This window comes from Schistocerca americana, chromosome 5 (genome assembly GCF_021461395.2).
Source record: "Schistocerca americana isolate TAMUIC-IGC-003095 chromosome 5, iqSchAmer2.1, whole genome shotgun sequence".
Taxonomy (NCBI): domain Eukaryota; kingdom Metazoa; phylum Arthropoda; class Insecta; order Orthoptera; family Acrididae; genus Schistocerca; species Schistocerca americana.
The window spans coordinates 128,011,164-128,038,392 of NC_060123.1; the positions used below are offsets into that span (position 1 = coordinate 128,011,164).

Here is a 27,229-nt window from a genome sequence, read left to right on the forward strand (position 1 = left end):
ACCTCTCGGTACCGTTCTCTACTATACAGCACACAACATACACGAGCTCCATCTCCGAGAATTCAGTGTGGTGCGAATTCACCAAAGGTTGCAGTCAGGGAGCCTCTAAACGAGTAGTGCTGGAATCAGGTGAGCCTGGGATGTTCCTGCGGAATTTTCTTCATGCTGTTTGCACATCATCTGTTCACAGTTGCTCCACAACTTTTCGTACAAATGACCGACCAGCGGCGAACTGCCGTGACGGGCCACGGAAGCAGTGTACCCACCGTCCCTACTCGTGTATGACGTGTAGAATTGCCTGAAAGTAGTACGGAACCTCAGGCTCTGAAACCTTTTTATAGCTTATCCCATTAAGATTGCCCAGAACAACAGAATTCGACGCGTTGACATACGTGTCACCAGTTTGGCAGGTGACAACGAATCGGTCACACAGATGCAATCACATTTATTGTAGCCCACTTTGCCCATTCGCGTCTATCACGTATTACCTCGTAAACACCCTACGTTTTCTTCAATTTCTGTACTGCATGCTGGTATAATGACGGTGTACATAAGTGAAACCGCTCCCAGCTTCATGTAGGGTACTAGTGCAGTAGCTGCAGCCATCTTCGCGCAACAAAGCTGCCATTGTGAGGAACACGTGTGGCGTGGCGGGGCCGAGGGTCGCCAGGAGGGGAGCACACATGTTGCTGTGGAAACCCAACTTTCAGCAACGCAACCTCTGGCAGAAACCCGAGCTGCCTCCTCCTGGCGCCGTCGCAGCTGCCGTCTCAGAAACTTATGACTGCACAGATTCTCAGGTTCCTATGCCGAATCTTCGTTGGCACTGCAAACAAGCGATATGAAAGTGTAATCAGGTTCCTGTACTCGCTACTTTCCGCTAACGAAGGTATATTGATTATCACGATCGGAGACTGTATCGGGCGCATCTTGTTTGTTAAGACTTCACACAGAGTTTACGTGTGGCACCACAGATTGACAACATACAAATAACGAAAATCAAATGCCGTAATAGTCCACTTCATACTGAACGTGCATTTTACTGTCATCCTCTCAGCCCAGGGGATCACTGGATGCGTATACGGAGGGACATGTGGTCAGCACACCGCACTCCCGGCTGTTGTCAATTTTCGAGACCGGAGCCGCTACGTCTCAGTCAAGTAGCTCCTCAATTTGCCTCACAAGGGCTGAGTGCACCCCGCTTGCCAACAGCGCTCGGCAGACCGGACGGTCACCCATCTCAGTGCTAGCCCGGCCCGACTGTGCTTCTTCCGTGATCTGACGGGAACCGGTGTTACCACTGCGGCAAGACCGTTGGCAAAACAATGCCAAAATCTTCTGAAATGTCGCTAGGTGCTGTTGTTCACTACATGATGAAGGTGGGACGGACGAGGGTGGTATGTAATTACGGATTAACAGAGTGTGGTAGAGAAGGAAAGGTGTTTTACTGAAAAATAGTTCTCTTCTTGTGCTAAATCAGTTTAGTAGTCATCTGAAAATTCTAAGAAAGAGAAATTGAGATCTGGAAATACAGAACTTGCTGTTATTCCGGGAGGACTTCTTCACATTGCAACCTCTTGATTTCTCGATAAATAAACCATTTAAAACGTACATGAGAGAGGAATGCAGCAAATGGATCATGGACGAACCCCAACATGAATTCACGCCGAAGGGAGCTTTAAAACGACCTACAACCAAACAAGTGTGTCGGTGGATAAACAGTCGCGGTCTAGAGTGAGAGAAGATATTATTGTTAAATCTTTCAAGAAGTGTGGCGTAAGTAACGCTCTCGATGGCAGACCATCTTATATATGAAGAGGACAGCGATGATGACGAAGAGGAAGAAAAAGAAGATCTTCAAAACTGCTTAAAATTAAAATGCACTTTATAGTCTGCAACGTCTTACAGTCTGTAAAATATGGTATATGTTCAGCATGTCGCCTTGGGGTGTGCCTTTCGTATCGTAGAACACAGCAACAACTTTATTTCCCTCCATGCATGTCTTTGCGAGGGATCATTTCCCTTGCCCCCTGAGACGATAGCGTCGTCGTTAACATGGCTTAGCCATGGACTCTTTCCCAGGGGTGTTGCATTACCGATTCCTTTCGATTTTTTGTATCGATACCATTATCCAACCCAAAATGATTTCTTTAAAATTCAAGGTGAAATACGGATGTTTGCTACGTTGCCGTAAACCAGCTTGTGTGAAAATCAAATATAGAACAAGGATTAAAGGACAAATATTCCGCCGGCCGGAGTGGCCGAGCGGTTCTAGGAGCTACAGTCTGGAACCGCGCGACCGCTACGGTTGCAGATTCGAATCCTGTCTCGGGCATGGATGTGTGTGATGTCCTTAGGTTAGTTAGGTTTAAGTAGTTCTAAGTTCTAGGGGACTGATGACCTCAGATATTGTTAAGTCCCATAGTGCTCAGAGCCCTTTTTTTTATATGGGGCATGTAGTATTTCCTAGTTGAGTTGTGCGTCATATACACTTCACTATAGGAGTTGCAAGCATTTTAATTGTCGTTATACTATTAGAGGAATGTTTATTATTGTATCCTCCAAAATTCGATGCTTCCGTTACAAATGGTTCTAGTGGCTCTGAGCACTATGGGACTTAACAGCTGTGGTCATCAGTCCCCTAGAACTTAGAACTACTTAAACCTAACTAACCTAAGGACATCACACACATCCATGCCCGAGGCAGGATTCGAACCTGCGACCGTAGCAGTCGCGCGGTTCCGGACTGCACTTGCGTTACAGATACACTGATATTTGTTATAGTACTATATAATTCCTCCCCCCATGAACCATGGACCTTGCCGTTGGTGGGGAGGCTTGCGTGCCTCAGCGATACAGATAGGCGTACCGTAGGAGCAACCACAATGGAGGGGTATCTGTTGAGAGGCCAGACAAACGTGTGGTTCCTGAAGAGGGGCAGCAGCCTTTTCAGTAGTTGCAAGGGCAACAGTCTGGATGCTTGACTGATCTGGCCTTGTAACAATAACCAAAACGGCCTTGCTGTGCTGGTACTGCGAACGGCTGAAAGCAAGGGGAAACTACGGCCGTAATTTTTCCCGAGGGCATGCAGCTTTACTGTATGATTAAGTGATGATGGCGTCCTCTTGGGTAAAATATTCCGGAGGTAAAATAGTCCCCCATTCGGATCTCCGGGCGGGGACTACTCAAGAGGATGTCGTTATCAGGAGAAAGAAAACTGGCGTTCTACGGATCGGAGCGTGGAATGTCAGATCACTTAATCGGGCAGGTAGGTTAGAAAATTTAAAAAGGGAAATGGATAGGTTAAAGTTAGATATAGTGGGAATTAGTGAAGTTCGGTGGCAGGAGGAACAAGACTTCTGGTTAGTTGATTACAGGGTTATAAACAGAACGTTCCGTCTTTTTTTAAAACAGTTCAATGACTTGTAGCACAGGGCACACCTCATGCAAAGCTATTGTACGATTTTTTAAACAAATGAAGTGCATCCATTAAATTATTTTTCCAGTCTGCATAGAAATTTACACTTGTCTGATGAGCTCACTTTAGCAAATACAGAACGAAATCAAAACAAACAACTTGCCATAACTTGGGCTACGCGCACGATATTAGCAACAAGATCACTTAGCGTTTGTGCACTGTTTCAGAAGCACGGTGTTCGTTCGAACCAAGCCGTGTGTAAAACCTCGAGCATTTATAAAGTGTTCCGAGGACGCAGTTAATTCGAGGAACGTGACTGCTGTCGAGTCAGAGGGAGCTCTGCGGCTCTAGCACATGCATCGGCCTCTCCGCCATCAGGTAGCAGTAGGTGAGGAGCCAGCGCGCATATTAGCGATGTCCTTGTTTATTGCGCGAGCCGAGCTTCAAAGGCGCCGCGCGGCGCGGAATGCCGACCTTCTCTGCCGAGTAGTAAACAAGTCCTGCGACGCTAGTATCCCCCTGCCTCTCTGAATCGATTCCAAACCGAGTGGTATAGCTTTCCACGTTGTTGTTTTCTGTGCCTGTGCCGCTGCGGCTTTCCTCTCCTCTCCGCCGCCTCCTCTTTTTTTATGACGGCCCTTTGCTTTGAGCCGCTGCGGCGGCGGCGGGCTCTGTTCTTTTCTTTGGGAACTGGTTGCCTTCCGGCCGGCTCCGCCGAGACGGCGCAGCGCTGTTGCCACGTCTCGCGGCGGCCCAGGAAGGGGAAGGACCGGACCGCCGCGCGCTCGCAGCTGCGTTTGTTGCTGCCGCCAGAGACCACGCGTGGACGCCGCGCCGCGTCGCCCAGCGCCGCTACGGTTGCCGCCTCCTGCACCCACCAGGTCAGAGCGCCGCGCTCCGCCGCACACTCATCTCTGCGGTGCACCCATCGACCCCCATTTTCCGTGCCAGTACCTAATTTCAACAAATCCACCTGGTTTCTTAAAAGCCCTTCAAGAACAACGAAATGACACTTTGTGTCCTTTTTGAAAAAGTTTTATCAAATAACTCGACTATAAAGGATATTTTAATTCACGACACTGGACAAGTTTATCTTCAATATTTCAGTTGTCCCCTGAGTTTGCGGAAAGTCGGTATTACGTTACGTTTTCTGAATAAATTGAGACGTGTGTAGCCTCAGCTTTAATACATAATGTCGATTTTGTCGAAAACTGTAGCTGTTCCGATACCATAAAAGAGTGATGTGTTCGGGCTCTGGCGTTCAGTTGGTGCACCGGTAATGTCGCTTGTGTGTGGTGCATCATACATTACAGTTTTGAAGCTCTTACAACTATGATTTATGTAAAAGTGATCAAAATGTTTCACCGAGTGGGGTAGCACAGTGGACTCGCATTCGCTTCCGGCCATCCTGATTTAGGTTTTAAGTGATTTTCCTAATTCGCTTAAGGCAAATGCCGGGATGGTTCCTCGAAAGGGCGCGACCGCTTTCCTTCTCCATCCTTCCCTGATCCGAGCTTATGTTCCGTCTCTAATGACCTCGCCATCGACGGGACGTTAAGCACTAATCTCCTCGGTTGTTTCCTATGTTATCATAGGGAAACTAAGTGTAAACAGTAACTACTGCCAAGACTGACCATTCATAAGGAAAACATGTACCGTAAACCATGGTGACTGTGCCGTGTAGGAGACTGTTCTATCCACACTTTTTTCGAACTAATACACCCTAGTTGTTCGGAAAGTGGCCACTAGAAGAGCTGAAGTGCCGAAGCCATTTCAGGGTAGTGCTGCCATCTGCAGGTGTATTTGTTATTTATGTCCTGCTTTGTATGGTCCCTAGCCAACGGCCGCGCCGCAGTGATAACACCAGGCCCCGTCAGATCATCGAAGTTAAGCCATTCGGGAGGACGACGGTTCAACCCCTCGTCCGGCCATCCTGATTTAGGTTTTCCGTGATTTCCCTAAATCGCTCCAGGCAAATGCCGAGATGGTTCCTTTGAAAGGGCACGGTCGACTTCCTTCTCCGTCCTTCCCTAATCCAATAAGACCGGTGACCTCGCTGTTTGGTCTCTTCCCACAAAACAATCCAATCCACGAAGTTAAGCGCTGTCGCGGCTGACTAGCACTTCGATGGCTGACCGCCCAGGTCTGCCGAGCGCGGTTGGCAAGCGGGCTACAACAGCCATTGTTGGGCCAATTGAAGAGCTATTTGGTTGAGAGGTAGTGGCTCTGGTCACGAAAACTAACAACGACTAGGAGAGCGTTGTGTTGACCGCATGCCCCTCCGCATCAGCATCTAGTGACGCCTTTGGGTCAGGTGACTCAGCGGTCGGTCGGTACCGTTGGGCCTTTCCAGGACTATCGGACGGAGTTTTCGATGGTCCCACCAAACCGTGTGCAGCAGTCTGAGCATTTTGCGGTGCAACCCTTTTTTGTCGGAAACTTTCTATTGTGTCTCAAGGAAGGAAGAATATCAGTTAACTCTGGTTAACGGACAGTTTCGCTACATTATTCATTAGACTGTTGCTGCAGTATGAACGTTATGACACGAATGGTTTTGGCACGTTAGCGAGAGTTGTTAATAACTGAAAGATGCAAGGGCGACTTTGTGGCACGTTTCCATTAAGTCGTTGGGTGATTTTTTAATAATATACTGTAATGGTATTCATAACACTGATTTGCTGCATGAGATGTCACGGAGATATAGAAACGTTGCAGACTGATGATATGTTGAAGAATGCGCATAATGAAACTCGTGAGAAGAAAATCTCAATTCGTGCAGCAGCTAACAAATATGGTATCCACCAAAATACCCTCACGTGCAAATCGTACAGGAAGCAACATGCGTCAGTGGGTGGACAAACTATATTCAGTAAAGAAGAAAAGGATTTGTTTGCTGAATATGCTGTGCCCATGTGTGATTATGGTTTCCACTTTCATTGCTTGATTTGAGATACAATGTGAAAGCGTATCTCGTCCGATGTGGTCGCAGACTGTCATCCTTCTTTTGTATTCCTAATTTTAAACAATTATGGGACCAGCAAGTTTTTAAAGTACTGTAAAATTTGTCATAATAAATTAAATACTCAATTAAACATAATTATGTTAGAGTTTTTACCTTTTTTACTGTCACTAAGTTACCTTGTAGGCCACTCAGTGTTCAGCATTCGAAAAACTCAAGAACAAGACCGTGGCACAAAGTTAACCCCCAGTATGGGGTGACTTTGTGATAAGTTTCCGACAATATTTTTGGTAGAAAAGTGTACTGCACAAAAAAAGGACACGTTTACAGGATGAAAAATGTGATCAACTTATATACACCTTCAGAATTTACTAGAAACATTTTTCTGGGGAAAAATTTTTCAAGAAAACCTCTAAAACTGCCACACAGTCACCCCGGTATAATTCGTGCTGCGAAATTTAACAATGGACGATGATGAGCCAACCTAATAATTTACATCAAAAGAGAGGAGAATGAAGTTTCAACTCCGTTCAAAATAAATCGCAGATCTTTAAACATTAACTGTGGACACAGTTACAGACACAGGAAAACAACGTGTAAAAGCAAGCAGCTACATTCCCGATGTCATGCTGTGATGCACAAGCACTGTCCGAACAAACCTTTTCATACCCTGGACTTGCTTATGGAACACGAAGTATTTCAGTTGCAATCAATTCTTCCAGTCACGTAGATTTTAAGCCGGTAGTACGTGCCCTAAACAAGAATAGATGTAAAGCGCGTGTAAATTACCCTACATTGCTTGGTTGTGCTATCTTCAATCACGCACTGGGACCGATAATAAATGTCAAGTATTGAGAAGCATTTGTCCGCAGCGGTTCAACGTTGAGCGACAACACAAGTCTAACCGTGGCGAAGGCAGACGCCAAATTGAGATTTGTCGGAACAATGCTAACGGAGTTCTACTTCTTCCATAATAAGATTTTGTGATCATTGCTGTTCAGTGTGCAATATGTGAATAAAACTGCACCAGTTACTTTGCCGTTTTTGTGTTTATCTTTCTGTGGCCGATTGCAATCTATTTCACCTTATGTTCAGATGCATCGTTACACAGGTGAGCATTTGAAGATGTACCCGCCAGGTTAGCCGAGAGCGCTAATGCACTGCTTCCTGGACTCGGCGGCCCCGGATCGAATGCGCCCGGTGGATTAACGACGAGGGCCGGTATGCCGGCCAGCCTGGATGTGGTTTTTAGGCGGTTTTCCACATTCCACTAAATGAACACTGGGCTGGTATCCACGTTCCGCCTCATTTACACGACTCAAACGCATCTGACTACGTTTGCAGTATTTCATGGCTTACAGTAGATGCAGACAGCTAGGGTCCACTACTTCCGTCCCGCGGGGGCTCAGGGTGGCGGCAGAAAGGGCATCTGGCCACCCTCTGCAACTAACGCTGCCAAATCCGCTATAACAAAGCCGACCCTGCGTTGGTGTGGGACGAGGCCCAAGGAAAGGAAGGAAGGATGAGCATTTGAAGATGTACGACAGAGAGAAGTAGTTGGTTCCTCGTTCTTCACCCATCTGCATTAACAGTAACAGTAATAATAATAATTCGCAATCAGGAGAAGTGAAACATGGAATCCTTGAGTTAATCTTTTATCAGTTGTCTACACCTTTTACCAAATGTTTGCTCGTCGCAGTGAACGTATCCTACAGTTGTAGTAGAAGCAAGCAGGATAAAAGATGATTAACAACAACTTCCACACATTAATCAGGCAAAAGCCAAAATGTTACTGCGACAAGTGTGCACTCAGTGTCTTTTGGGGCCGGCCGCTGTGGCCGAGCGGTTCTAGGCACTTCAGTCCGGAACCGCGCGGCTGCTACGGTTTCAGGTTCGAATCCTGCCTCGGGCATGGATGTGTGTGATGTCCTTAGATTAGCTAGGTTTAAGTAATTCTAAGTCTAGGGGACTGATGACCTCAGGTGTTAAGTCCCATAGCGCTTAGAGCCATTTGAACCATTTGTCTTGTGGGTTTGATAAATTACAGTGTTTCGTCTCCATTGAGTTGTAACCATTGAGTTGTAAGTCAACGTTGCATCCCTTCTAATACCAAATACCAGTTTTTTGCAAATTTAAACTGACCTCTGCTTTGGGTGCCTCTGCTAACATTATGGTAATGCAACATATGTAAATGGTCGCGACACATGGCAAAAAGGAGGATGGAAAATGCAAATAGGAATCCCCGGTAGAATAACAGCTACCCTGGAGACGAAAGGGCGTTTGAAATTCACGGTCTCGCGGCAAATTTGATACTAAGCTAGGCATAATTTACAACAGGTCTCATATGCATTCGAACCAAATCGGTTACAAACATACCGAGCAGCTCTGCCATTGTACACACACACACACACACACACACACACACACACACACACACACACACACACTAGGTCCTGAACTCAAACTTTAGTCTGTGACGTATTTTCGGGGGTCTACGGTTGTAACGCAAATACCGAAACTGGTTATCCTCTCCCAAATACTCGAACTGGAAACAACCCCGCACGACCTTTTCCTGGTTTATGGATATAATCTGTGGCATTTTAAACACACTCTTAGAACGCTAATGATGGGATATGTTGATTTTAATCTGCAGTGGTGATCTATGTAGTTCAGTTTCTACAGCCAAACTAATATTTATGTTATGTGCCATACTTTTTGCTCAGGATGTGTTTTGGAACTAGAAACTGACGTGCGAGATTTTGTAACACGATGAAGTATTGCGGATAGAGTCTCCTATCCACAGTATTTACTCTTTTTTTATTACCTGCGTGTCGTAATTACACGAGAAGAGCGAATATTTTGGCACTATCGTGGGTGCAAAATATGTCTGCGAGTCTTCAGAGAGCTGCATAGCGTGCTGCGCGGCAGTTGAGTAAATGTAATTAACAGCACGACTCGGCGCGGCACGGCGCTAGGCGTCGGACGTTCCTCCGGCGCTGGGAGAGGCGCGAAATCAATAGGACGAGCCGGCTGGCGGCTGCGTGGCCACAGATAAGCGGGCGATACAGAGCCGAGAGCTCGCTTGCGGGGGAGGAGGGGTGCGTCGCTGAAAGTGATGTCCCAGAGGGGCCGGCCGCGGTGGTCTAGCGGTTCAGGCGCTCAGTCCGGAACCGCGCGACTGCTACGGTCGCAGGTTCGAATCCTGCCTCGGGCATGGATGTGTGTGATGTCTTTAGGTTAGTTAGGTTTAAGTAGTTCTAAGTTCTAGGGGACTGATGACCACAGATGTTAAGTCCCATAGTGCTCAGAGCCATTTGAACCATTTTTGTCCCAGAGGAAAGCACAGCATAGCACAGAGCTTAACAGAGGCCGACCCTCGAGACGCTTTGGAGGCTGTATTTGGTTCGTAGCTCAGGGAACCAACGAGTTATCGCCTATGTTGCTGCTGTTCTGGCGAAGTCTACATCTACATCGTACTCCGCTAGCCATCTATTGGTGTGTGGCGGAGGGTACTTTCGGTTCCACTATCTGATCCCTCCAACCCTGTCCCACTCGCGAATAGTGCGTGGGAAGAATGATTGTCGGTAAGCCTCTGTATTCGCTCTAATTTCTCGAATTATCTCCTCGTGGTCAATACGCGAGATGTATGTGGGGGGAAGTAATATGTTGTCTGACTCTTCCTGAAAAACACTGTCCCTAAATTACAGTAGTAAATCTCTCCGTGATGCACAACGTCTCTCTTGTAACGTCTGGCAGTGGAGCAGTGGAGTTTGTTTAGCATCTCCGTAACGCTCTCTCGCCAGCTAAACGATTCCGTGACGAAACACGCCGCTCTTCGTTGGATCTTCTCTATCTTCTCTATCAGCCCTACCCGATAGGAATCCCAGATAGATGAACAATACTCAAGAATCGGGCGAACAAGCGCCTTATAAGCCACTTCCTTCGTTGATGAGTTGCATTTCCTTAAGATTCTTCCGATGAATCTGAATCTTGTGTCTGTTTTTTCTACTATCTGTTTTATAAGGTCATTCCATTTAAGGTCACTCTGGATAGTTACGCCAACATATTTTATGGCAGACGCTGTCTCCCCAGCCGTTTGTCATCAACAGTGTAGCTGTAAAGTATTGGATTTCTTTTCCTATGGGTGTGCAATATGTTATATTTATTTACGCTCAGGGTCAACTGCCAGAGTCTGCACCATTCATCAGTTCTCTGCAGGTCGTTCTACAAATTCTTACTATCTTCTGGCGTTGCTACTTTGGTATAAACAACTGCATCATCTGCGAATAGCCTTAAAGAGCATCCGACGCTTTGTACTAGATCATTTATATATATTGTAAACAGCAACGGCCCTATCATACTTCCCTGCGGTACTCCGGATATTACCTTTACATCTGTCGATTTAGTTCCGTTAAGAGCGACGTGTTGAGTTCTATGTGCAACAAAAGTCTTGAATCCAATCGCTGGTCTGATCCGATACTCCGTAAGCTCGTATTTTTTTCATTAAGCGGCAATGCGGGACGGTGTCAAATGCCTTACTGAAATCAAGGAACACGGCACCAGCCTGAGCGCCGTTGTTCACTGCGCTGTGGATCTCAGGGAGGAACAGAGCGAGCTGAGTTTCGCAGGATCTCTGTTTGCGGACTCCATGCTGATTTTTATAGAGGAAATGTTCATTTTCCAAGAACGTCATAATTCTTGAGCATAAAACATGTGCCATAGTTCAACAACAGATTGACGTCAACGATATAGATCTATAATTGTGTTGATCTGTCTTACGGCCTTTCTTAAAAACGGGAATGACTGCGCTTTTTTCCAATCGTTAGGTATCTTTCGTTGCTCAAGCGATCTACGGTAAATTACTACTAGAAGGGGAGCAAGTTCTTTCGCATAATGTTTATAGAATCTTATACGTATCTCATCTGCTCCTGAAGCCTTTCCTCTACTAAGCCATTGTAGCTGCTTTCCAATTCCGCGATCGGTTATCTCAATATCTGCCATTTCGACGTTCGTATGACGATTGAATGGAGGGACAGTGTTACAATCTTCCGCGGTGAAACCTTCGGAAGACTGAATTCAGTATTTCGGCCTTCTCTCTGGTATCATCCGTTTCGGTGCCGGTGTGGTCGCTGAGAGAATGAACAGATGATTTTGACCCACTTACTGATTTTACATTCGACGAGAAACTCTTAGGGTTTTTACTCAGGTCGGCTGACAATGTCTTACTTTCGAAATCATTGAACGCTTCTCTCATTGCTCTCCTTACGCTCATATTCTCTTTGTTCAGCTTTTGTTTGTCAGCTAGGTTTTTACTTCTCTTGAATCTGAGATGAAGTGCTCTTTCTTTACGTAGCACTTTTCTAACACGGCTATTAAACCATGGTGGATCTTTCCCATTCCTTAAAACCTCACGCGGGATATACTTGTCTAGGGCATATTGAACGATGCATCTGAATTTTTTCCATTTGTTCTCCACATCTTCGTTCTCAATCGAATATTTGATGCTGCCTGCTGAGATATTCCGAAATTTGTATCCTGTCACCCTTGCCGAGCAAATAAATCTTCCTACCTTTCTTAACATTCCTTGTAGGATCCGTCGTCATAGATGCTGTCACCGCCTTATGATCACTGATACCTTCTCCTACGTTAAATGATACGGTAAGTTCAGGTCTGTGTGTTGCCAGGAGGTCTAAGACGTTACCCTCACGAGTTGGTTCTCCAACTATCTGCTCAAGGTAATTTTCGGGCAAGACATCCAGAGTAATGCCACACGATTCCCTGTCTCTGGCACCAATTTTGATGGCTTTACACTCCCAATCTATACCTGGCAAGTTTAAGTCACCCCCTATTACAACGGCATGACTAGGAAAATTACCAATGATATTCTGCAAGCTCTGTCTGAAACGCTTTAACAACTACAGATCATGCCCCAAGGGGGCATCCGATCACCATTTTTGACCGTTCTTTGATACTCAATTTCACCCAGATTAATTCACAATCGGAATCCGTGATAAACTCGCTAGATTTTACCGAATTTTTTACTGCAATACACACGCCGCCATTATTGCCGACTAGATAAACATTCCAGTCGGAACTTAGGATTTCATTGTCATTGACGTCTGGCTTCAACCAGCTTTCTGTTCCCAATACGATCTATGCATTATAACCCTCAATAAGCGATACTAATTCTGGGACCTTTCCTTGGATGCTCCTGCAGTTTACTAAAATCATATTAATCTTTTCTATCTCTGATCTGCAAGGACCAAGATTCTCTGAGGTCACTGATGCTGATTTAACAGGCAAATCGTGTTTGCTTCCAAGGGAGGGGTCCTATAACCTAAAAAAGCCCCATGTGCACGCCACACGAATTCCACTACCCTAGTAGCCGCTTCCTGCGTGTAGAGCACGCTTGACCTATTAACGGGAACCCTACGGTTCGACACCCGAAAGCAGAGGTCGAGAAATTCTCATCCGATGCCGTCGCAGTCTGAGCCTCTGGTTTAGACCTTCCAATCTGCTCCAAACCAGAGGATGCGGTCAACCCTGGGTACGATGCCACAAACAGACGGCTTAGCCAGCGTCCCGCGTGCGTTGCTACGTCCACCGTGCGTTGCTAGCTGCCTTCATTAAATCAGCCAGCCACCGAAAGGAGCCGGGGATGGCCTCAGACCGTGCGACTGCTACGGTCGCAGGTTCGAATCCTGCCTCGGGCATGGATGTGTGTGATGTCCTTAGGTTAGTTAGGTTTAAGTAGTTCTAAGTTCTAGGGGACTGATGACCACAGCAGTTGAGTCCCATAGTGCTCAGAGCCATTTGAACCATTTTTGATGGCCTCAGAATCCAAGCGGCAGGCGTCATTCGTGCCGACGTGTGCCACTACATGCAGCCGGTTGCACCCAGTGCGCTCGATGGCCGCCGGCAGTGTCTCCTCCACATCACAGATGAGACCTCCCGGCAAACATACCGAATGCACACTGGAATTCTTTCCTGCCTTGCCTGCTATCTCTCTCAGGGGGGCTATCACACTCCTAACATTGGAGCTCCCAATGACTAGCATACCCACCCTCTGTACTTGTCCGGAATGGGCAGGAAAAATGGTTCAAATGGCTCTGAGCACTATGGGACTCAACATCTTAGGTCATAAGTCCCCTAGAACTTAGAACTACTTAAACCTAACTAACCTAAGGACATCACACACGCCCATGCCCGAGGCAGGATTCTAACCTGCGACCGTAGCAGTCCTGCGGTTCCGGACTGCAGCGCCAGAACCGCTAGACCACCGCGGCCGGCGAATGGGCAGGAAAATCGACCGCTGGCCTAATAGGAGAGGCATACCGTGCTGGCTCAGAGTTATCATCAACACACCTGTTGCTAAGACGTAGGGAGCCAGCAGCACGGCCTGCTCCCTCTTTCGCCTTCCGCCCAGTGACACGCGAACCCACCACTGTTTGCCACGCGCTCCGGAGTGAGGACGGACCGGTCAGATGTTGCGTATCGGTAACCGCAGTGACGTCACGACGGCCATTGGAGTCAATATGGACTGTAGATGCTGTTGGCTTTGAGTCTCATCCTGAGCACTCACACGGGACTCAATTCAACCAGTGGACAGCCGCACCAGGTAAACCAAGGTGCGTCGTGGCAACAGAGCGTCTGGCTGGCTCTGAGCACTATGGGACTTAACATCTACGGTCATCAGTCCCCTAGAACTTAGAACTACTTAAACCTAACTAACCTAAGGACATCACACAACACCCAGCCATCACGAGGCAGAGAAAATCCCTGACCCCGCCGGGAATCGAACCCGGGAACCCGGGTGTGGGAAGCGAGAACGCTACCGCACGATCACGAGCTGCGGGCACAGAGCGTCTCTCGCAGTTCGTAAAGCTTTCAGTACGCGCCTTACAACGGTTAAATTGTTACTGCGTTGACAACTGTCCTGCACTCTCCCAGTCCTCAGACTGTCCAAATATTCTCGAGTGGACGACTAATTTCAATTCCTCAGACAGTACGGCGCCCAGGTTAATGCGATGTTCCACGCCTTCCAGAAGGTACTGGATATAGTTCCGCACTGTCGGTTAGTGAACAACATACGAGTTTACCGAGTACTGGACCGGCACTGTGGCTGGATACGGGACTTTTTAGCAGGCAGAACTCAGCACATCATTCTTAATGATGCGAAATCGTCAGCTGTGAAAATAACTTCGGAACTACGCCAAAGTAATGTTCTAGGGCCGCTGCTATGCACGACACGTACAGTTACTTGAACAAGGCATCAGTTTTCGTCAGGCTGTCTTGCGGATGACGCTGTTGCAACGCACGACCAGAATGCAGGAGACACTTAATAGGGGGCACTGTTGGGGACATTTCGCTGGAAAAAATAACCGAAAAAATCTGAGAATATCCGTTCAGAGCAACCAAAAGCAGAACGTTGCAGGACAAACCTCTGCTAAGCAGTGATGTGTGATTTATTCAAATAATCCTTTACAAAGGTATCTCAAGAAGTGACCACGATAGGCAAATTAACCTCATACGAAGTCTTACTGACCGTCTGTGAAATGTGGCTACTGGTTTAAGAAATTGATAGTAGCTTGCAGTGCAAACTGAAATCGACGGTGTCGTTTTTTTAAAAAAAATCACCGTTTAATTACAAGTGAGTTTACACCATCAACATCGTTATTCTACTCAAAACGCGGGCAAGTTAGTATAATGCTCATAAGATTCATAAGCTTCAAAATATAAGAATCATTCAAATAAATAATGAGTTTCTGATGCCAGATTCTTTATTAGGCTACATCAATCGGAAAGACCCACAAACTATTAAAGCCAGCAGGACAATAAGTTACTTAGAACTAAGGAGGCATCCGATGGAATCTTTTTCGTCATTGCTGACGTCATTATATTACAGATGTTTCAGTAACATATCCGCAAACAGCACTAGAAATCTGTAATTGTTCAGTATGAACCACAAAACAGAAATCGGTAATGAGAAGTTACCTTCGTGCGACGTTGTCCTATAACATATTATCTCGTTCTTGCTATGTCACATAGTTAGGGTACTATAGTTTTGTAAGCAGGACTGTTTAAAATGAGTATAGTTACGTACTGTTGAATAAGTTTCTAGTTCCCATTTGTTCAGCGGGCTTGACTTGGATGGCTATTGCTTTTCCCCCTTTACCTTGAAAATTTCTTCGCTTGCTTGCTAAATTCAGTGACACCATAAAAGATTGGATTGGTGGCCTTAGCTACGAAGGCTGCTGTGAGTTGAGAATGTTAGGCTCGACTGAAGACATTCCAAGTGAAATGTGTTGTGTTCAGAAATAAGGTATCGGATGAAAGCACTGCATACACTAAACGAGGGAAAATGAACCTATGAAATCTTGCCCCTGCAACACATAGCATTAGTTTTTGCCGGTCGAGAGCAGTGTTTGAAGCTTCTGAGCAAATATTTCCTCTTTAATTATCTCGACATTTTCTTTGAAATTGTCTTATGACCTAGACAGCAGCAGATAGTGTCCGGTAACCAACGCACCTGTTCGCCTTTATAAGAATTCAGTGGCCTTAAATAAGTTAGACAAATTAATCCACGCCTGTTCTTCATACGTTTAGTATAAGCTGAACTATTCAAGAGTCATCAAAGGTTGATCATTGACACCTTGTATCAACTTTCTACGACAGTTTTACTTTTTAAATATCACGTCCAGTATTTCAGGCGGCTCTGTTCATTAGATCGGACCTCTGAACACTTCAGCTGTGTCTTAATACCTTCTCTGCCGCCACGGGGACAGCTACAGGCATATTTGCACACGCCAATCCGTTAGTTTAGTCAATGATCACGTGGACATTGTGCCAGTACAGCCCACAACTTCCCATTCCAGACGCGAGCGCAGTGTGGTATACACTGACGTTTTAACGACTCTCGAACAGTTATAAACCGTATGTTAAAATATAATCTCTTTGCGAAACATATGATACGGACAAAAGATCTTCGGTTGGTTAGTTGGTTTGGGGGAGGGGGCCAGACAGCGAGGTCATCGATCCCATCGGATTAGGTAAGGATGGGGGAGCCGTGCCCTTTCAAAGGAACCATCCTGGCATTTGCCTGAAGCGATTTAGGGAAATCACGGAAAACCCAAGTCAGGGCGCGGGTCTGAATCTTCGTTCTCCCTAATGGGAATCCGGTATACAAACCACTGAACCACCTCGCTCGGTAGAAGATCTCTCTGGAGCATGTTATCAACGCAGTTTCTCCCAATTTTGCTAAACATAACTGCTCGTGTACCAGTCTTCTGAATTACTCCGATTTTGGTGACCTAGTCGTTAAATTTTTGTTTATAAATGTAACGGACTCGTGTTTCATTCAACTCAACCCCCACATGACACATACGTCGGCCTAGCCACAATTCCACAATCTACAATAACTATCATCTCGTAGTGGCAAACGACAGCTTTGCTAATGTACAGTATATATGCAAACTGAAGCGACGAATGAAAATTTGCATCAGGGCCAGGACACAAACCCGTGTCTCCTGCAGCTTCGAATCCCGACCTTGGTAAAAATTTTCAATCGTCGCTTCATCTGCATATATACATCACAGATGTTTGAAACTGGAAAGGTGTCTGGAACCATATAGTTTCATTTGACAGCTTTAAGACGCGCCAGATGCGCACGGTAACAGACATTGAAGGGATCCTCGTAATAACACGGATGAATACTGGGAGATGATGTACAAAATTCGAATGGTAATGATAAAGATAACAGCTTTCCCGTCAGTAATGTGCTTCGGCATCAGGCACCTTTACTTAGTTAAGGCGAGACCTGCACTTATGCAAATCCATGTATGTACGAGCACGCAATTCCAATCCTACATATGTACCCAACTAATGACGTGTATCGATGTACGTAAGAGTACGATCTCACAAGTGGGTACGTACGAGGGCGTGCTGAAAGTAATGCCTCCGAATTTTTTATTCTGTTATTCCTGTCGGCTGAGGTATTACATATCACGCATATTAGTCGGTCGACTTTCCCGCTTCCTTGACGCAATTTGCAATCCTCTGTCACTGGAGGGTTCAGAATTGCAGCGTATAACATAACGGTGTATAATATAACTACGTCGGTGCTAGAGGAACAGCGTGGTGTAATCGATAGTTAGGTCTAAGTAGTTCTAAGTCTAGGGGACTGATGACCTGAGATGTTAGGTCCCATAGTGCTTAGAATCATTTGAACCATTTTCTTTGCAGAATGTTAATGAAGTTTGTTCAGCGCTCCCTCGTAAATAGGACTGGAATGCGCGGGCCCATGTACGCCTGGATTTGCATGAGCGCGGTCTCCATTTAGTCAAAGGTGCCTGATGCTGAAATTATTAGCTTCGAAATCGATAGCATGTAACATGTGTATCAATGAATACTGCTGAAACAAATCTGATTGTCTTCTGTCAATGTATGTCATGAAGGAAAGTACAGCACTTCTTGTAAACACGATCCGGGCACCGCACTTACCTCTCCGAAAGAGAGCGAGGCAACAAGCCACCACTTTTCATGTTCACTTTTCATTGGCGCTGGGCGCGAGATGTGGGCCAAGGCCAAATCCGTTCGCGCGGCGGCGCAGACAGCGGGTGCGCGGTTCAGATCCCGCCTATAAATCCGTGTAAAATTATTTAATCGTCGACGAATGTCACTTGCCGCTACGGCGTTGCCACATGGGCCGCCGGCTACCACTCCTGTAATAGGTAACACAGCAAGTCACTTGACAAATGCTGTTAATGTGTAACCGGGCAGTGTTGGAAGTGACTGCCGCAAGTTACGTCGGAAATGCGAGATGCTCTTTGACAGCTGATTTTAAGGAAATTTGGAAATTTGTAGTAAGTTGCTATGGGACCAAACTGTTAAGGTCATCTGTCCCGCCGGCCCGCGTGGCCGAGCGGTTTTAGGCGCTACAATCTGGAACCGCACGACCGCTACGGTAGCAGGTTCGAATCCTGCCTCGGGCATGGATGTGTGTCCTTAGGTTAGTTAGGTTTAAGTAGTTCTAAGTTCTAGGGGACTGGTGACCAGCCGGCCGGAGTGGCCGAGCGGTTCTAGGCGCTACAGTCTGGAACCGCGCGACCGCTACGGTCGCAGGTTCGAATCCTGCCTCGGGCATGGATGTGTGTGACGTCCTTAGGTTAGTTAGGTTTAAGTAGTTCTAAGTTCTAGGGGACTGATGACCAGAGAAGTTAAGTCCCACAGTGCTCAGAGCCATTTGAACTGATGACCTCAGCAGTTAAGTCCCATAGTGGTCAGAGCCATTTGAACCATTTCATCGGTCCCTAGGCTTACACACTACTTAATCTAACTGAAACTAACTTACGCTAAGGACAACACACACACCCATGCCCGGGGGAGGACTTGGAATCTCCGACGGGGGGAGCCGCGCGAAACGTGGCAAGGCGCCTCAGAACGCGCGACTATCCCGCGCGGCTGGATTTTAAGTGACCAACGACTGAACTGCAGCAGGAGATGCGTTTTGTAGCCCTAGATTTAACTCATGTCCTAAGCTGACAACAACCACGTGACGTTAATCTATCCGAGGAAGCAGTGCTCAACAATCTGCGGCAAAACTAAAATCACGATCGCTTTGTTTAAGGCTATTAAATTTAACCTCTACGAGCAAACACAAGACAGAAAAGGTTCAGTTTCAGCGCTAAAGCAAACTGTAATTTCTTGCTATCACTGGTTACGTAAAACTGCCCGCTCACTGGCTACATGAGCTACCGATGAGGAGTCCTCGTTGGCACTTGGTTGAGGATTACAGACGACAAAGGCAGATTCCAGATGAAACCTGGGTGATAGGCAGGAAAATAATGGCAAATAAAGGGGTCAATACGATGATGAAAATGACTGTCGTGCTAAACTTGCCTAATGTAAGCCGATCTCTGTGATCATGATAACCGCACATGTGATGTTGAATCGCATCTTATGCGGAAACATTCAATAATGTTTAGGTAGTGCTGTCTATGAAACGTGTGTGTTTCATTAGCAGCATTAAGTGTGTGTGTTGTTTGTGATGTGGTTGTCATGTTTGATGAAATACGAAATAAAAATGACAGAATGATGATTCGGGATCCAAACATAAAGAAAGAATGCCGGACATGGAACTGGAAGTGAACTGACCGACTGTTGTGCAGTTTGGCAACGGTGAATAGTTCGGGAGTGACGTTGAGCGCTCCGATTGGAGGAAACCAGCTCCAACGCGTCAAGTGTCAACTATCAAGCCATTTTACCAGACTATAGTAACACAACGGCACCCCGAGACATGTAATCTGAAGCGGTGTCAGAAAATCGTCTGTGTTTTGCAAGGGGCATCGCCGCGGTTAACTACAACGGCGTATCAGAATACATGTTTTGAGATCGTAACACCTAGATTATTCACATAGGTGTAAATCGCTGGTGAGTTTTGAAACTTTGTGCGCATTCAAAATGCCATTTAATCGTAACTGAGACACACAGATGATCGTTGCAGCCTACCCATCTGCTAGAGATTAGAAACACATAGCTGTGCTACGCTTATTGCAACAACAGGCTCGCAGAGTGCAAATACAGAGTCAGCTGTGATCTGACCGCCGAGGCGGACCCTTCACAGCATAGCTGATAAAAGCGGCGTCGGCATCGGCGCCTGCAAAGCGTCGCTGCGCTGAACGCAAGCATGCGGCGCCTACCGATCCCTATCTGGCAGCCCCTCAGCCACCGATGCCGCCTCAGAAGCCGCTATGCGAGGGAATACGCTGCACACCAACGCGGCTGGTGTCTATTTTCCAACTTTGACAAGTGCGTAAAATACGCAAGTTTACCCTTTTTTGCGCCTTAACGACGATTAAAGGACAAGGCTTCACTTCACCGTCCCATATGTTAATTCCTTATTTTTAAATGCGAACATTTTGGGTTAGGCTTTACCTTGGCTGTTATTGACATTAAATGAAACAATAAGTTTACTGTTACCAGTCGCTGTTTATTTGTATCCACGACGCGTTTCAAAGGTTTAAACCTCCATCATCAGGTGGATTTACAAGTGTTAGTATGACATGTCTGAGTGCTGTGTTAGGATTTTTTGGAGTAACTTGTGGCATTGTCTCCACTGGTCACAGGTTCCTTTCATTGCCGTGACACATCACATGTAGACTGTCATGTTTTGTAAACAAATATGGCGTCGGGAAACTGAAAACGGCGATCGTGACCGGTGACAACAATGTTATAATTTTCCTCCTGACGTTTTTCATGGCTATATAGAAGATATGTAATTTTTATGTTGTTTCTGCTAATTATTGTGCCCTCTTGAAATAGTACTCCTACAGTGTAAAATATAGCTTAAGACAAAAAAAGGTGACAAGTTAACGGTTTACTTATAACAACATCTACTGTGAAGATCAGCCACCCATAATGGATAATTTTTCGGACTGCAGAGTCTGACATAATCATCGCTCAAAAAATTAAATAGAATCAAGGAGGCAGCTGTTGTGTTCGGCCTTTAATACAGCTAAAGCTATGGTGTCCTATAACTGTTAGTTAGCAGAGGCATACACATTAACAGAGAAATCATAAACCCAGTTCATAAAGACGCTGCGGCTGCTCTCGCCGCAGTGCTCGGCGTGTGACTCACCCTTGGGCCATCAGAAGGGTATAATAACAAGCGGCATGTAACGGTGCACAGCTTTCACCTTGCTCTGAAGCTCCAGGGGTGCATGCGGAACATTTCCATGTTTTCCTTCGCAGAAACTTCAATCCTTAGAACGTTGATAAAAGCTGTTTTCTCCGTATTACTTGAATACCATGGAGCACGAAGTCATACGTCTTCACGAAACTTGACTTCATAATAATTTGTCCGTACGTAGCATCAAATGAGAACGAATAGTACAAGAATATGGAATTAAATTAATATAGTAAGAGTGAGAAGAGTATCAAAACAAGAACGAAGGAAAGAGGAACACCTGGAATAACAATTGGAAGGGAACAACTGAGGAAGTCTGATACAGGAAGTTGGAAAAAACGATAGAGAAATAAACGAGAGGGGGAGAAAATCAGAAGCACTTCGGAAGTGTGTCAGAAGCCTGATATGGAGCGAGGATGTACCCCAAATAGTAAAAAGTTTATATGCCGGTCATACTATGTTCCGATCCTGACATATGCATCCGAAACCTGGGTCATGAAAGGAAGAGAGAAAAGCAAAGTACAAGCTAGTGAGATCTTGAGGAACAGTATTGGAGTGACAAAGATAGACTGTTTAAGAAATGAGAGGATCAGAGAGTTAATGAAGGTGGAACCTTTACAGGAGGAGATAGAGAAATCAAGGCTGCGATGGTATGGGCATGTTAAGCGAATGGAGGAGAAGAGGATACCCAGGAGGATACACAAGATGAAACTGGAAGCAAAGAGACCAAGAGGATGACCGGGAGACAGATGGCTCAAAGGAGTGGAGGAACAAAGGAGAAGACTGGACCAAGGTGAAGACGGAGAGATGGTGGCAAGACAGAATACGATGGAGAGGCCTATGTTCCAAACAGACTAGGCCAGGGCTGGAAACTGTCCAAGATGATTATGACGACGATGTAGCATCAAATTAATAAAAATAGTAGCAAGATTCAAAAACATCCCTGTTCCTTTTCCAGACGATAGAAGCGATTGTCATAAGAGTAAGAGCTTCGGACAGGTCCGAGCTCTCTTAGTCAACAATGCATCAGTCCACTGACACTTAGATAACAACGTGCTATTTCCAGTTTTTGGGAATCAAATCCTGGTCACCTAGCTAACAACGTGATGTTTCCAGTTTGGGAGTCAAACTACGAAACAATAAGCGGGCAAAAGGCCGAACGTTAATGTCGGTACTCTGTTATTATCCTACATTAGTGTTGAGAAAATAGTCGGCACCCAGACAGGAGCGTCAAAATGAGTGCAGAGTCAGAAGATGTGTAAAAACTGTATCATCATCAGTGATTTAAGAGTGCAGACATGCGGTATACGTACAAACTGCAGCTCCCGTCTCTTATTTGACTGCGAAGGTTCGTGTAACTTCACCCCCATTCCATAATGAGCCGTTAAACGGAGGATGAAAGTAGAGGCTTTTACGGCCTGTCGACATAACGGCTCTACATCAGCGAGGGAGTGAATGTTAACGGGACATAAATGTCGGGATCCGGGATGGTACGTTCATGCCACTATAACAGAGATGTGTGGAACGAGAGAATAGAAGGCAGTAGTACACAGCCACGAGTGGGTACTAGACTACACGATTAGACTGCAGGGCAAGTGTTCTCCGTATGGCTAAACCGGACCGCATAGATTTGTCTAAACTGTTGCCCTTACTCTACGGCGACTGCAACCTATCCGTGCCAACGGTTCGGACTCGGGTTTTAGACAACTGGACTGCTGGCCTTTGCTGTGGCTTGAATATTTCGGAAACCACATACTGTTCAGAGAATACAGGGAATATGGGAACCGCCTGCGGCGAGCTGTATGGCCTGCCGGAAGTGGCGAGTGACCAAACATTCATTGAAAGAGGATGCCAGGCACTTTTTCCGCGATCTGTACTGCCGCCTAACATGACACCCATCCATCGCTCTATCGGATTTGTTAGGCCGGCAAGTTGGCTTTCAGCGTTTTCTAGCAACCACTGTTGAGGTTTTACGAACTCGCGTGCAAACACTGTGGGAGGAGATTTCGAAGAAGAGTTAGAAAACGACGAGAATTCCAGGAAGATCTACAGAGGGTCGGTGCTTGTTGCTGGGACTAGCCAGTCGACCTTCAACCTAAAGAAAGGTGACGTTCTATGCACAAGTAGGAGGGGTGATCCATTAGTCTTCGATTGCGCTATTGCTGACAGAACACTGGAAACAATAACAACTGTTAAGTGAGTAACCGTTCGCGGTGACCACCACATAATAACAGGTATGAGAAAACCAGATGCCAGGCTGAGATTCATGAGAGGAAGCTTTAAGACATGTGATTCACCTGCGAGAAAGGTAAGTTACAAAACACTAAAAAAGTCTGATTCACGAACGATAGCGGTTCGCGCAGGTCGAGCCACGGACGGGGATTACACTGATGCCGGTTCCATGCAACTCCCAGTATGCGTCTACACGTGCTGTGCGCTTACAGAAAGCGTGTATCCTGTAAATTATATCTCTCGCTTGTTTATGTTGAGCCCGCATCTCGTGGTCGTGCGGTAGCGTTCTCGCTTCCCACGCCCGGGTTCCCGGGTTCGATTCCCGGCGGGGTCAGGGATTTTCTCTGCCTCGTGATGGCTGGGTGTTGTGTGATGTCCTTAGGTTAGTTAGGTTTAAGTAGTTCTAAGTTCTAGGGGACTGATGACCTAAGATGTTAAGTCCCATAGTGCTCAGAGCCATTTGAACCATTTTTTGTTTATGTTGAATTTGTCGCTTACCACAGCCATCGGCGGTGACAGCTCACAACAAATAGAATAAAAATTCGCAAAATAGCTCTTTACGATCAATTCTCAAAAGAGCGCCCGAAACACTACTGAACGCTCACTGGCTGTCGAAGAATGTGTGATGTAGGTGCGCAAACAAGCATAAACTCGACCGCCATCGTTCTTAACTTCAACTACAGATAATTAATACTGTTCAGCAATCCGGGGTCAAGTAAGATTAATATAAAAGATAGAGAACATCACCAGCAGAGCGATGCGTTTCCTCAGGAGAGAGAGAGTGCGTCACTGAAGATTCTTATTCAACTCCAGAGGCAGACGCTGCAAGAGAGACCTTGTGCATCATGGAGAGGTATACGGTTAAACTTCCGAAAACATCCGTTCCAAAGGCAGTGAGGCAACATATTACTGCAACGCACGAAAATTTCGCAAAATGAGCGTGGCAATAAAATCAGAGAATTTAGGGTTCATGAGGAATGTAGGTGGCAATCGTTCTTTCCGTGTACCATTCGCGACTTGAACAGAAAAAAAAGGATAAATTGTAGTGGCACCACAGTGCCAGTAGCCACACATGGAAAAAGGTAGGTTACGGTACATTAATGTAGATTAGGGATGGGAAAAACCGACCGTTTAAAACCGATACCGGTATTTTTTAGTTCTGAATAACCGGTATTTTTCGGTATTTATCTGTTTCCGGTTGTAACAGGTGTCTTTTATTTTTTACTGATAACCGGGTAAAAAAACGCAGCAGTGCTACATTTTTTTCGTTTTTTAAATAAACCTGTTTTAAGAATGAGTAATTTTTATTTATAAATTTTGTATTTCTTCGAATCATTGCGATATTATAGAAAATGGGAAAGGCTGTCCGTGCTATTTTAATAACAATGCCAACGGAAACGAGCAACAAACACGACATCGGCATTTTTACAGCACTGCTGAGACAATGATGTACCTTTTACCATATGGCGCGGTATATTAGATGGATGCAGTGTGACAGACTTGCCGCATTTGGTCCCTATCTGACAGTTCGGACATGACTTGGATTACAGAATGGCACCATCCCCAGTCTGGAAGTTTTCACAAAGCGCAGTATCAGTGAAGTACAACACTGCATTGTTAGGTTAGGGTTGTTTAACGTCCCGTCGACAACGAGGTCATTAGAGACGGAGCGCTAGCTCGGGTTAGGGAAGGATGGGGAAGGAAATCGGCCGTGCCCTTTGAAAGGAACCATCCCAGCATTTGCCTGAAACGATTTAGGGAAATCACGGAAAACCTAAATCAGGATGGCTGGAGACGGGATTGAACCGTCGTCCTCCCGAATGCGAGTCCAGTGTTACTGCATTGCTTTAAAAGGTTACAAACGGGAGGAGCCACGACGAATTTGTGACATAATATAAGGAGAAAGCCTAAAACTTAACAGTTCACCCAAAGGTAGCAATAAAGAGAGAGCAGCTGATCAGGTGCCTGTGTCTACATAACATGCCTTTATTGTAGCCCCTGAGAATGTACAAATTAACACGAAAAATACAGTTCTTCGACCTCAGTTTTTACTCTTTTGCACTGCCTATTCGTAATCTCCTAACAGTAGTATGGTCCCCTATGGTTTTTCACAAAAAATTACAATCAACACGAGAATGCTGGTGATTTTTTGTAGTAGTCAACCCCATATCACTTTTAGGGAAAAGCACCAAACGGTGGACGGATTATGTATTCTTTTGAAGCTTCCTGGTAGATTAAAACTGTGTGCCGGACCGAGACTCTAAATCGGAACTTTTGTCTTTCGCGGGCAACTGCTCTACCATCAGAGCTACGACGGGGCATGAGTCTTGCTTGGGTAGCTCTGATGGTAGTTTTAATCTGCCAGGAAGTTTCATATCAACCCACTCTCCGCTGCAGGGTGAAAATCTCATTCTGGGTGTATTCTTTTATTTTCCAATTTAATTTAATATTTTGATCCTATGTATCTTTATTTAAAACTGAGGGAGCCAATTTTTTAAAAACTTTATTCGATTTCTACGTGTAGCACGGGCAATAAAAGGAATAAAAACCCGAAAATCGGTTATTTTAGAAACCAGTAATTTTGAGTGGTTTTAACAGTCGGGTTAAATTGACAGTGAAAAAGAAGGATTAACCGAAAACCAGATGTTTCAACGATAACTGCCATCCCTAACGCAGACTTATGAAGGTCCAATTCAATTCCACAATAGAACTCGGCTGAAGGATATGGGGCGTCCACGTCACAGTGCATTGTGAGACTCAGATATCATTAAGAGTTACGCTAATCATTTTCGTATAGCCTCGTTTCCTAATCTGTGACACTAAGTTAACGTCAGTAAGAAGTGTCCTTCTTGCAGTTTCCACAAAAGGCAACTCTGTGTCCGCTAAGAGAAGTGAAGGAAATTTGGCGGGTACCCCGCCGCTGCCCTCGACGGCCGCACTGTGCTGCGTCGGCTGCCGGCGGCCGGGAGCTCTGGAGGCGGAGAGGCGGCCGTAATGGGGCCGCGCTGCCCCGGGCGCCGGCGCTGCCACTTTGTCATCTACGATTTCAAGGCCGGCCGTGATTGCCGCGCGCGCCTAATGACTTTTTAATGACTGGTGCGGTGCGGGCGCGCCACCTGCTGTGGCCGGCGGCAATTACTGCTGCCGTGCCTACCTGCCGAGGCTCACAAAGCGACGCCGCCTACGCGTCTGCGACCGCTCCCGAGCTTCTCCTATCCTTGACGATCAGACGTTCTCCCTTCTTTGCTCCTCAGAGATTCTTCCAATCTGCTACAGTTACGTTTGACGAAATTACCTAGGATCGCCTACCTAAAATTGCAGTTCAGCACCGGGACTGGATATAAACTCTTATTACTGTAACGTGACAGTCAAGAGAGGAATTCGGAAAATATTTGCACTCGTCGGCATACCTCACGGAAAGGGAGAGACTCAGTGATATCTAAACTCCGTCCGACAGGCCTCGGAAGACCGAATGGTTCCGACCGACCGCCGTGTCATCCTCAGACGATAGCGTCACTGGATGCGGATATGGAGGGGCATGTGGTCAGCACATCGCTTTCCCGGCCGTTGTCAGCTTTCGTGACCAGAGCCGTTACTTCCCAATCAAGTAGCTCCTCAATTCGCCTCATAAGGGCTCAGGGCACTCCGCTTACCGACAGCGCTCGGCAGGCCCTGAAGGGCACCCGTACAAGTCCAATCCCGACGGCGCTTAACTTCGGTGATCCGACGGGAACCGGTGTTACCACTGTGATAAGGTGGTTGGCTTAAGTGACATTATATGGCAATAAGTTGCTTCGGTCAGTACCAGTACAGTAGCTCGAGTGAGTGTACAAAACTGAGGAATTTAAGCTAGTTATTGTTTCAACGCACCTTATTCACCATGTTTGACGCTCTCCAAATTCCACCTAATAGCATATCTATAGACATACGTGTGCGG

At 46.1% G+C, this 27,229-nt stretch overlaps 1 protein-coding gene across 1 annotated transcript in view; it reads right to left on the reverse strand.

Moving 5' to 3' along the window:
* LOC124616232 overlaps positions 1–27,229 on the reverse strand; it is a 148,077-nt gene that overhangs the window by 32,817 nt on the left and 88,031 nt on the right. The gene's annotated exons all lie outside the window — the stretch shown is intronic.